Consider the following 13,196-nt stretch of genomic DNA (forward strand, 5'->3'; position numbering starts at 1 on the left):
AGTCAAGTGGTACTCTCCCAGACTGGCGTTACGGTGTAAAACCACCTTGCAATCTGGCCTGTCCTCGCAGTCCTACTGCCGTCTTCAGTGCAGTATAGTAGGCTTGTCCTCGGTTTAAAACTAAAAAAAAAAATGTCACACGGGATGTCTAGTATTATTTCTTGCTCCTATCCCTTATCCCTTATCATAGAATGAAACAGCACAGAAGGAGGCCATTTGGCCCATCTTTCCTGTGCTCACTCTTTGGTAGAGCTATCCAATTAGTCCCATTTCCCCTACTCATAAGAACACAACATATGAAATAGGAGCAGGAGTAGGCCATTCGGCCCTTCGAGTCTGCTCCGCCATTCAATAAAATCATGGCTGATCTTCTACCTCATTTCCACTTTCCTGAACTATCCCCATATCCGTTGATTCCTTTAATATTCAAAAATCTATCAATCTCTGTCTTGAATATACTCAACAACTGAGCCTCCACAGCCCTCTGGGGTAGAGAATTCCAAAGATTCACCACCCTCTGAGTGAAGAAATCTCTCCTCATCTCAGTCCTAAATGGTCGACCCCTTATTCTGAGTCTGTGACCTCTGGTTCTAGACTCCACAGCCGGTGGAAACATCCTCCCTGCATCTACCCTGTCAAGCCCAGTAGGAATTTTGTCTGTTTCAATGAGATCACCTCTCATTCTTCTAAACTCGAGAGAATTTAGACCTAGTCTACTCAATCTCTCCTCATAAGCAAACTCCCCATCCCAGGGACCAGTCTGGTGAACCTTCGTTGTACTCCCTCTATGGCAAATATATCCTTAGGTAAGGAGACCAAAACTGTACACAATACTCCAGGTGTGGTCTCACCAGGGCCCTATATAATTGCAGTAAGACGTCTTTACTCTTGCACTCAAATCCTCTTGTAATAAACATTCCATTTGCTTTCCTAATTGCTTGCTGTCCCTGCATGTTAACTTTCAGTGATTCGTGTACAAGGACACCCAGGTCCCTCTGAACACCCAACATTTCCCAAACACTCACCATTTAAAAAATACTCTGCGTTTCTATTTTTCCTGCCAAAGTGGATAACTTCACATTTCTCCACATTATATTCCATTTACTCTTTCCCCATAGCCCTGCAATTTTTTTTAAGCAATTCTCTTTTGAAAGTTACGATTGAATCTGCTTCCACCGCCCTTTCAGGCAGCGCATTCCAGATCAAAACAGCTCACTGTGTAAAAAAATGTTTCCTCGTGTCCCCTCTGGTTCTTTTGCCAATCATCTTAAATCTGTGTCCTCAAATTACCGACCCTTCTGCCACTGGAAACACTGGAAAATAAGTTTCTCCTTATTTACTCTATCACAACGATTCATAATTTACAACACCTCAATTAAATCTCCTTTGCTCGAAGGAGAACAACCCCCGATTCTCCAGTCTCTCCACATAAATGAAATCCCTCATGCCTGGCACCATTCTAGTCAATCTCTTATCTTGACTGCCTGTTTCCTGCCATGCAGCCTATACCTCTCGCCACTCGTTCTTGATGTGTGAGCCCTGGATGAGTGTTGACAGACAGTTTACAGCACAGCCCGAGCCCGATCCTACGCTCACCCAGTGTCCACGCACGTACACTGCCAACTGAAAAGAAATCAAGACTGGGAGCCCTGGCTGGTTTCCTCCTCTTCCCCCCACAACCCCCAACGCTAATCCAGGGCGACTGAGGTCACCTGAAGTGTCCCTATTAAGTCCCCAGCTAAAATCAGATAAAGTTGTACAGACCGGGAATCAAATAACAACAACAACAACTTGCCGTTACCACAGTGAAATATTCCAAGGTGCTTCACAGGAGCGTTATCAGACAAAAATTGACACTGAGCCGCATAAGGAAATACAGGAAACTCTCGTTTAAACGGCACCTAAATATCTGGAATTCTCTATTAACCGGCAAAATTCTCACTCCGAAAACAACACCTCAATAACCGGCAACGTTGCCGAGTCCGAGTCTCCCGTGGTGGCCGAGTTAGTCAGTGGGGGGTAGTTCACCAAACTGCCACTACTCGGCTTCTTGGCGCTGTCGGAAGTCGGAACACCTCAATACCCCTGTAACAGGAGTCTGACTCTCCCGCGCTGCCGGTAGTCTCTTCTGATCCGCCATTTTACAGGGGTACTGTGTGTCTCCCACGCTGCTGGTAGTCATTGCATTGCTTTACCCTCAACTGGCAGTGCTGTACTTAATCAAGCATCTTCCACCATCCATTTAACACAACATTCTGTAGGTGAGTACCCAATTACTGTATACTGCACAGTTCTTGATTTTTTAAATTTTCTTTGTTAAAAGTAGCCTCAGTAGATAACCCTCTCCGTCATCCGGAATTTTTGATCAACCGGCAACACGCCGGTCCCGTCGGTGCCGGATACCAAAGAGTTTCCTGTGCTGGGATAGGTGACCAAAAGCTTATTCAAAGAGCTAGTTTTTAAGGAGTGTCTTAAAGGAGGAGAACAAGCGAGGTTTAGAGAGGGAATAGGGCTTAGGGCCTCAACACTGAAGGCATGGCCGCCAATGGAGGGGTGAAGGAAAATAGGGCTGCGCAAGAGGCCAGAGTTGAGACATTCCTAACTCAGCTACTGACTGCTTTAACGGAGCTATCGAGGGAGACTATTTGAATGATATCCTTGTTCCTCCCTATGACAAGCTGACATGATAGAGACAGGCCATTTGGAAAGTAGTCTTTTGAAGTGACACTCAGGGAAAATGTCATCCGACAGCAGAGGCTGCAAGTGGTGACGAGGATGACATGACAGAGCACACACTGTGTAAAATGTCGCTTCTCCACAACTGTCTTGTGCTGTGCAGGCTGAGGGTTGTCTCATTATCAGCAGCCTCATCTGACACGAAGCCAGCGTGTGAGTCAGAGCCCTCATCTGAGGCAGAGCCCCAGCCATCTCGAGTCTGAATCTGACACGGATTAGGGCAGCCACTGAAGGCAACTTACAGAAACATTGCTGGCAAGTCCGTCATCTGCACCAATACTCAAAAGCAAAAACACAAGCAAATGTAGCAGTAGACTCGTTTTACCTCATATAAACACTGCATGTAATTGGCAGGCAACGCAGACTGGGAGCTTACCAGCATGATATCTGACACCAAGCCAAGCGTGCGAGTCAAGAGCTTCTCATCTGAGACAGACAGACCTCGAGACTGATTCCGACGCAGATTAATGTTTCCACTCGCACGCCGACAGGATGTCACCGGTGTGGGGCCATCACCTGCACCACTGCCATTGCTTCCACTGTGCCGAAGGCAAAGACGAGCAGATGTGTACTGTTGGCTCAATTTACCAGTGAACCTCAGGCACTCCCGCAAACAATGGAAGTAACTGGCACGGAAAGCATCGGGCGAAGGCTGACAGGAAAGTAATGTCGCGATGAGAAACTCTGTGAGGTGCCTGTGCCTTGCCTTATCCAAGGGCAACTTGCTGAGTCTCTCTTAACAAGTTGCGCCTCACCAGTTTCTCTTCCTTCCTCCTGCGAAGACGCTGCCTGCGGCCAGTGTACCGTTCCACACATACTCTGCTTGTCTTGTCCGAAGTGACCGTTCCTCGCGTGTAAGCACTGGCTCAGTGGGTCGCACTCTCGCTTCTGAGTCAGAAAGCTGTGGGTTCTTATTTGAGGAAGGATGTTCTTACCATGGAGGGAGTGCAGTGGAGATTCACTAGACTGATACCTGGGATGGCAGGAATGACGTATGAGGAGAGATTGGGTCAATTGGGCTTATACTCGCTCGAGTTTAGAAGAATGAGAGGGGTTCTCATTGAAACTTATAAAATTCTAACAGGACTAGACAGACTAGATGCAGAAAGGCTGTTCCTGATGGCGGGGGTGTCCAGAACCAGGGGTCACAGTCTAAGGATAAGGGGTAAGCCATTTAGGACAGAGATGAGGAGGAATTTCTTCACCCAGAGAGTGGTGAACCTGTGGAATTCTCTACCACACAAGGCAGTTGAGGCCAATTCATTAAATATGTTCAAGAAGGAGTTAGATATATTTCTTAAGGCTAAGGGGATCAAGGGATATGGGGAGAAAACAGGGACAGGGTACTGAATTTGGATGATCAGCCATGATCGCATTGAATGGCGGAGCAGGCTCGAGGGGCCGAATGGCCTACTCCTGCTCCTATCTTCTATGTTTCAAGTCCCACTCCAGCGATTTGAGCACAACATCTAGGCTGACACTCCCAGTGCAGTGCTGAGGGAGTGTTGGCACTGTTGGAGGTGCCGTCTTTCAGATGAGACGTTAAACCGAGGCCCCCGTCTGCTCTCTCAGGTGGATGCAAAAGATCCCATGGCACTGTTTCGAAGAAGAGCAGGGGAATTCTCCCCGGCGCACTGGCCAAGATTTATCCCTCAACCAACATCTCTATCAATAATAACAGAAAATATTGGAAGTACTCAGTAGGCCAGGCAGTGTCTGTGGAGAGAGATCATTATGACAGTGTTGTTTGTGGGATCTTGCTGTGCGCAAATTGGGTGCCCCGTTTCCTGCGTTACCACAGCGACTACGCTTCAAAAGTACTTCATTGGCTGTAAAGCACATTGGGACAACCTGAGGTCATTAAAGGCGCTATATTAATGCAAATCTTTGTTTCTAGAGAGAGAGAGAGAGAGCGCGCAAGACATTTGGACTGGAGGTGGGGGCGGTGCGGCGATGCAGCCCACGCGGCTCCTGTCCTTGCCCAATCCGCACGCTGTGCAGTAATGGGGTCGGGGGTGGTGGTGGTTGTTGGATAGCAACCAGGAATGGGAACCCTGGTCGATTTTCCCCGCCCCCCGCCCTTGCTAGCCTCAGAGCACTTGCCTAACCTCCAGACGGACTGAGATCAGCAAACGTAGCGCACCCCAGGGGATGGAAGCAGAGGCTTTCCATTCAGTATGGCTCAGCTTTGCCAACTGCACGCAGTGAGCTGCCGAGTATTGATCGGCACAGTTTCAAACCCCAGATACAGCTGCAAGTATATGAATTGATTCGATTCTAAAATATTCATCGAAATTTAGATGCAATTGACAGTAATTCAAGCCTCTATAGTTTGTAAAGCATCCGACACTGCAAAGAAGAGGGGTGAATTCTGCCGACATCAGATAAAGCCTTTGAGAATGCACTCGCTGCAATGCGATCTGATTAAAACCCCCAAATGCTCCATTGTTTTGCATTTTTGCCCAATATTCCCTGTTCAAGGAGAACAGAAAACCTGATGCACCATTCATTTTCGACAACAAGAGGTGGTCATGTCTCTGCTTTTCAATTAGTGGCTGCTCAAAGATGACCCAGTGATGGAATCTACGGGTAAATGGCAGTGAGGCCATTAGCTTGGTCATCAGGTCTGGGAGTGTGAGGTGAGGTGACTATTCCAGTGCAGTACCGAGGGAGTGCTGCCCTGTCAGAGGTGCCGTCTTGTAGATGAAGCGTTAAACTGCCCCCTCAGGTGGTTGTAAAAGATCCCATGGCCACTATTTTGAAGAAGAGTAGGGGAGTTCTCCCCGGTGTCTTGGGCCAATATTTATCTTTCAACCAAGATCAGTAAAACAGATTATCTGGTCATGATCACCTTGCTGTTTGTGGGGGTTTGCTGTGTGCAGAATGGCTGCCACGTTTCCTACATTACAACAGTGACTACACTTCAAAAGCCTGCTGAAGTTGTGAAAGGCGCTATATAAATGCAAGTCTTTCCTTCCTTCTTTCAACCGTGCTGTACATACCAGACATTCTGGTAGTGAGTAGATTGAGTCTATACTCTCTGGAGTTTAGAAGAATGAGAGGTGATCTCATTGAAACATACAAGATTCTGAGGGGGATTGATAGGGTAGGTGCTGAGAGGTTGTTACCCCTGGCTGGAGAGTCTGGAACATTTAAGACTGAGATGAGGAGGAATTTCTTCACTGAGGGTTGTGAATCTTTGGAATTCTCTACAACAAAGGGCTGTGGATGCTGAGTCGTTGAGTATATTCAAGGCTGAGATAGATAGTCTTTTGGACTCTAGGGAAATCGAGGCATATGGGGACCGGGCGGGAAAGTGGAGTTGAGGTCGAAGATCAGCCGTGATCTTATTGAATGGTGGAGCAGGCTCGAGGGGCCGTATGGCCTACTCCTGCTCCTAATTCTTATGTTCTATGTTCTTATGTTCAATGCTATGGGAGATCTACCAGCCCAGCACAAAAAGACGAGTATTGCTAGTGCACAAAGCAGTGATCAGGAGGATCTCTGTGGTTCTCGAGAGAAATAGATGCCTTGGTTGGACACCATTGGTCGCGCCAACCCCCGTGCCCTCACTCCCCCCCTCCCCCCGACCCCACAAACCACAGGAGGGAATGACGGCACAGTTTGGATTATTTCTTCCCCTCTCCAGGGAAAGAGATGAATCTGCCAACAGACCACCAGAGGAAAGACGAGGCTTCTAATTGAAAGCATGCTTCTGGACACTGGCCACTGTAATGAAAACCTAAGAGCACAGGCATTTGCACAGTACCAGTTATTGAGAGACATTGCCGCAACCCTTGGAAGTGGCTTGGATTTTGTTTGGAAACATACGCTTTCGTTTTCAAAGAGTCAGATGCCAACTCGATAGATTGGATTCTTCAGACGGTTAAAAGAAAGACTTGCATTTCTGTAGCGCCTTTCACGACTTCAGGGCGTCCCAAAGCGCTTTACAGCCAGTGAAATACTTTGTGAAGTGTAGTCACCGTTGTAATGTGGGAAACACATCGGTAATGTAGGTTGTCTCATCTGGCACTCGACCGCGGCGGTAGACCAGAGTGTGTCCGATGGATAGTTCCCCCGCTGCCACCAGCGAACTTGATGGCTCAGGCACATTTTCCTCATCTGGAGTTCCAGCGATGCTGATGTGTATTGATTAGTCTCTGAACTCCCATTGGAAACGAGATGGATTGGACATGCCCCAAAACCCTGAACAAAAACAAAAAGATCACGCTGCCGGCCATAGCTTTCCAGCTGGCAACACCAGAAAAAGAAAGACAGACTTGCATTTATATAGCGCCTTTCACGACCACCGGACGTCTCCAAGCGCTTTCCAGCCAATTAAGTACTTTTTGAAGTGGAGTCACTGTTGTAATGTGGGAAACACGGCAGCCAATTTGCGCACAGCAAGCTCCCACAAACAGCAATGTGATAATGACCAGATAATCTGTTTTTGTTATGTTGATTGAGGGATAAATATTGGCTCCAGGACACCGGGGATAACTCCCCTGCTCTTCTTCAAAATAGTGCCATGGGATCTTTTACATCCACCTGAGAGGGCAGACGGGGGCCTCGGTTTAACGTCTCATCCGAAGGACGGCACCTCTGACAGTGCAGCGCTCCCTCAGCACTGCACTGGAGTGTCAGCCTAGCTTTATATGCTCAAGTCCTTGGAGTGGGATTTGAACCCACAACTTTCTGACTCAAAGGCAAGTGTGCTACCCACAGAGCCACAGCTAACAATCAGGGAGGGGCACACAGAATCGGCCAGTATGAGCAGCAACATGTTTTTGAAAATATCAGGCCATCCTCACAGAGCAAAAATATTATCCCCCACCCACCCACCCAATAAATCCAATTGCCTTGATTTTGATCAATTTATTTGAAGGATCATGTTTATCCTCTAATGGGGTCTGCACTTCCCTGGCAGTGCCTGTTTGGGAGCTACCAGCTCAAAAGTCAAGGTATCCTTCTCCAAAAGCATGCCATCATATGTTACTGTTGTAAATCAGTGATTGGTTTCCACCCACTGTCTATAAACAGAGCAATTTTCTCTCCACAGTGTCCCTATTCCTCACTGCCTCACCTACCATCTCTAATTTACTATTAGCCAGTCCCGCAGCAGACAAATGAAGTAATTCTCTCAAATCATATCTGTTGATGAAGCCCCCCACAGTACTGAGAGGTTCAACACTGGAGACTGAGCTTTGTGTTTGAGGCAGGATTCTCGCCGACTCTTTGTCTCCAGTTTCCTTGTAGATCACTATGGAATCTCTCTCTGCCTCCCATCGCCCACTGTCTCTCGGGACTAAAAGGGCTACAATATGAGGATAGGTTACGTAGACTAGGCTTGTATTCCCTTGAGTATAGAAGATTAAGGGGTGATTGAATTGAGGTGTTTATGATGATTAATGGAGTTGATAGGGTAGATAAAGAGAAACTATTTCCTCTGGCGGGGGAGTCCAGAACAGAGGCGGGGGTATAACTTTAAAATTAGAGCCAGGCAGTTCAGAGGTGATGTCAGGAAGCACTTCTTCACACAAAGGGTAGTGGTAATTTGGAACTCTTCCCCCCCCCCCCCAAAAGCTGTTGAGGATGGGGGGGTCAATTGGAAATTTCAAAACTGAGATTGACAGACTTTTGTTACGTGAGGGTATTAAGGGATACGGAACCAAGGCAGGTAAATGGAACTAAGATACGAATCAGCCATGATCTAACAGAATAGCGGAATCGGCTCAAGGGGCTGAATGGCCTACTCCTTTTCCTGTGTTCCTCTTGCTCATCCTTTCCATCTCCATCAGTCAGTACTGTTGTCCACTTCATAACCCCCCAGCTCTGCACTGATATCTTACCTCAAGCACACTGTCTCCATCATAGTGAGCTTCAACCGTACCTCCCTTTGCTAGCTTCACTTTCACTGGACACATTTTCACACATCTTTCCCTCAATATTCAATCATTGATTATTTCAGAATCATTTGCTGATTTAAAAAAAAAATTAATTGCCTCATAAAACTGCAACCTTCCACTGCAGCAACCTCCAAGCTGTGTCGGATTCCTTACAACATTGTTGTTTTTTTAAGACTGTGACTAAAAATTCAAAATGGTTTGTGAATTTGATTACTGCTGTGAATAATTATTTCAGCAAAATGAATTATTTTCCTGACTGTCTCTCAGCAGGTAGCAAACAGTGCAAGGAACATACATCCTTTACTTATCGAATACTTTTATAAGATTCTCCGCCTCTTATTAAAAATGTTGCTTCTGGCGCCTCACAGCTGTGTCCTCTGAGATTTTGGTCGGGGGGGGTGGGGGTAGAAAATGGGTACTGAATATTTGGAGTGTGCTTCTTACCTTGAATGGCCCACGACTAAAACTAAAAGAAGGGTCTTGATCACTGTTTTCCGCTTTGATGGTGCTGGTTTGCATGTTCTGTGCACAGCATTATAAATCATTCTGATGAGACAAACGCAGTGAAACCACGTCCAAAATAAACTTCCCATTGAACTAATCTCGCTCCAAATGAAACATCTCGTTCCAATAGTACATATTAAACGTTCATGTTACTTTTGGTCATGGGTAAGGAAATGCCACCTTTTGCCAAGCCCCAAACTAGATATGGGCCAGGACTGAGCCAGAGCAAGATGTGGGAGCAGGACTTCATATCCATTTCATTTGTAACCGATGAAAATTTGTTAAAAATACTTAATCAGCTCTCCTGATGCCTCAGTTGGTAATAGAGCCCGTGTAACCGAGCCATGTTGACTAGAACGTCTTGGGTTTAGCTCCCAGTCTGTGCTGAGGCAGCCAGGGTGGCTAAAACTTCCCTGCTTGCATCCGGCCTCCAGGAATAATTTGTTCCGAAGAATGAAGCTTCTTCATAATGCGAACCGGGCACATAGTACAGATGGGGCCTTTTCTGTTTTGCTGTGCACTTTGTGGAAATGGAGCCCTCCATGTGTGGCGGATCCTGCTCCTCGGACAGCATTCCCTCAGCGGGGACTCCCGCCAAAGCTTCCCAGCAGCTCAGGGAGTTTATTCAGTGGGCACGTGAGCCGTTCAAGCTGGGTAGTGCCCCAGGTTCGATGCCTGGTCTGTGCGGAGTTGGCTGGTCATGAGGTGGGACGGTGGTGAGGAGGGTAGATGATCCAGGCTGGTTTCCTTTTCCCTTCCCTCAGTTAGGGAGGGAGAACTGGTCCAAGACACTCTGCTGGGAGCAACTTCCTACTGGAACATGTATTGCAAGTGGACATTGGTTGGGGAGAGGATCAGGTTTGGCCGTCAGGCTGCTGTGGTCAAATAGCCTGCCAGCGCCTACTGTATCAGCTTGCACAGGAATAATGGCGTGTGGAATGGCAATCAGACAGTGCACAATCCTCCTTTTCTGGGAAACATAGAAACATAGAATATAGGAGCAGGAGTAGGCCATTCGGCCCCTCAAGCCTGCTCTGCCATTTAATGAGATCATGGCTGATCATCCAAATTCAGTACCCTGTCCCTGCTTTCTCCCCATATCCCTTGATCCCTTTAGCCTTAAGAAATATATCTAACTCCTTCTTGAATATATTTAATGAATAGGCCTCAACTGCCTTTTGTGGTAGAGAATTCCACAGGTTCACCACTCTCTGGGTGAAGAAATTCCTCCTCATCTCTGTCCTAAATGGCTTACCCCTTATCTTTAGACTGTGACCCCTGGTTCTGGACTCCCCCGCCATTGGGAACATCCTTCCTGCATTTAGTCTGTCTAATCCTGTTTGACTTTTATAAGTTTCAATGAGATCCCCTCTCAATCTTCTAAACTCCAGTGAGTACAAGCCCAATCGACCCAACCTCTCCTCATAAGTAATTCCTGCCATCCCAGGTATCAGCCTGGTGAATCTTCGCTGCACTCCTTCCATGGCAAGAACATCCTTCCTCGGATAAGGTGACCAAAACTGCACACAATACTCAAGGTGTGGTCTCACCAAGGCTCTGTACAACTGAAATATGTAGTCTCTGCAGTATGTTGCTTTCAGTCAGCTTGAGTGTCATAACTAACTGGCTGATGTAACACTCTGCTCTCTCAAGTGTGTCCGTATTCGATAGGAGTCTCCAGTCAATTTGCCACCTTTTCACCCGAAAGCGCTGACGCCTTGTTGGATATGGACCAGTGGTGACCGTGTCGGTCACTCTCTGGTACTTCACTCCGCTCGCCATTATTCCTGTGCACGCCGAACACTTGTGGGTGTTGGCAGGCTGTTTGACCACAGCCACCTCACGGCCCAGCCACGTCTGTAGCCTGACGGCGCAGCGTCACTGCCACGCCCGTGCCCAGTGAGCCAACGGCCACTCGCGTACGTGTAATGGTCCACTGGCTTCTCACAGCTGATCTGTGCAGAGGCTTGGCTTCACTGACATGTACTTGAGGAGGACTAATTTGCAGTGTTTTGGGGGGGAAAACTCATGGAAACTTATAAAATTCTAACAGGACTAGACAGACTAGATGCAGGAAGGATTTCCCGATGACGGGGGAGTCCAGAACCAGGGGTCACAGTCTAAAGATAAGGGGTAAGCCATTTAGGACTGAGATGAGGAGGAATTTCTTCACCCAGAGAGTGGTGAACCTGTGGAATTCTCTACCACAGAAGGCCGTTGAGGCCAACTTATTAAATATATTCAAGAAGGAGTTAGATATATTTCTTAAGGCTAAAGGGATCAAGGGATATGGGGAGAAGGCAGGGACAGGGTACTGAGTTTGGATGATCAGCCATGATCTCATTAAATGGCGGAGCAGGCTCGAGGGGCCGAATGGCCTACTCCTGCTCCTGTCTTCTATGTATCTATGAAAAGCTGGATGGTGGGACTAAATTGGGCAGCTCTTTCAAAGTGCTGGCACAGGCACGACAGGCCGAATGGTTCAGTCTTTGCTGTAAGATTCTATGATTCCTGTATGCAAATAAGGGTGAGCAGTGCACTTGGGCTATTGTCCAGAAACCCACATAATGAGGTGCCAACCTGGGGAAGCTGCAACACAGGACTACATGCATCCTAAACGGCGGAAGCAGCTTGCTATAGACAGAGCCAAGCGATCCCACAATCAACGGATCAGATCAAAGCTCTGCAGTCCTGCCACATCCAGTCGTTAATGGTGGTGGGCCATTAAGCAACTAACGGGTGGAGGAGGCTCCATGAATATCCCCATCCTCAATGATGGCGGAGCCCAGCACGTGAGTGCAAAAGACAAGGCTGAAGCGTTTGCAACCATCTTCAACCAGAAGTGCCGAGTGGATGATCCATATCGGCCTCCTCCTGAGCTCCACCATCACAGAAGCCAGTCAATTCGATTCACTCCGCGTGATATCAAAAATCTGTTGAGCGCACTGGATACAGCAAAGGCGATGGGCCCCGACAACATCCCGGCTGTCGTGCTGAAGACTTGTGCTCCAGAACTAGCCGCGCCTCTAGCCAAGCTGTCCCAATACAGCTACAACACTGGCATCTATCCGACAATGTGGAAAACTGCCCAGGTATGTCCTGTCCACAATTAGCAGGAGAAATCCAATCCGGCCAATTACTGCCCCATCAGTCTACTCTCAATCATCAGCAAAGTGATGGAAGGTGTCGTCGATAGTTCTATCAAGCAGCAATTACTCACCAATAACCTGCTCACTGATGCCCAGTTTGGGTTCCACCAGGACCACTTGGCTCCTGACCTCATTGCAGCCTTGGTCCAAACATGGACAAAAGAGCTGAATTCCAGAGGTGAATGTGACTGCCGTTGACATCAAGGCAACATTTGACCGAGTATGGCATCAAGGAGCCCTAGTAAAATTGATGTCAATGGAAATCAGAGGGAAAACTCTCCACTGGCTGGAGTCATACCTAGCACAAAGGATGATGGTTGTGGTTATTGGAGGTCAATCATCTCAGCCCCAGGACATCACTGCAGGAGTTCCTCAGGGCAGTGTCCTAGGCCCAACCATCTTCAGCTACTTCATCAATGACCTTCCCTCCAACATAAGGTCAGAAGTGGGGATGTTCACCGATGACTGCACAGTGTTCAGCGCCATTCACAACTCCACAGATAATGAAGCAGTCCATGCCCGCATGAAACAAGACTTGAATAACATTCAGGCTTGGACTGATAAGTGGCAGGCAACATTTGCACCACACAAGTGCCAGGCAATGACTATCTCCAACATACAAGAGTCTAACCACCGCCCCTTGACATTCAATGGCATTACCATCGCCGAATCCCCCCCATCAACATCCTGGGGGGGGTCACCATTGACCAGAAACTTAACTGGGCCAGCCACATAAATACTGTGGCAACAAGAGTAGGTCAGAGGCTAGGTATTCTGTGGCGAGTGTCTCACCTCCTGACTCCCCAAAGCCTTTCCACCATCTACAAGGCACAAGTAAGGAGTGTGATGGAATACTCTCCACTTGCCTGGATGAGTGCAGCTCCAACCTCCCAAGCCCACG

General features: G+C 47.7%; 1 protein-coding gene across 1 annotated transcript in view; it reads left to right on the plus strand.

Moving 5' to 3' along the window:
- adgrl2a (adhesion G protein-coupled receptor L2a) overlaps nucleotides 1–13,196 on the plus strand; it is a 777,020-nt gene that overhangs the window by 450,696 nt on the left and 313,128 nt on the right. The window lies entirely within an intron of this gene.

Source organism: Somniosus microcephalus, chromosome 3 (genome assembly GCF_052327205.1).
Source record: "Somniosus microcephalus isolate GS21.2 chromosome 3, FLI_Smic_1.0, whole genome shotgun sequence".
In the NCBI taxonomy this organism is placed as follows: Eukaryota; Metazoa; Chordata; class Chondrichthyes; order Squaliformes; family Somniosidae; genus Somniosus; species Somniosus microcephalus.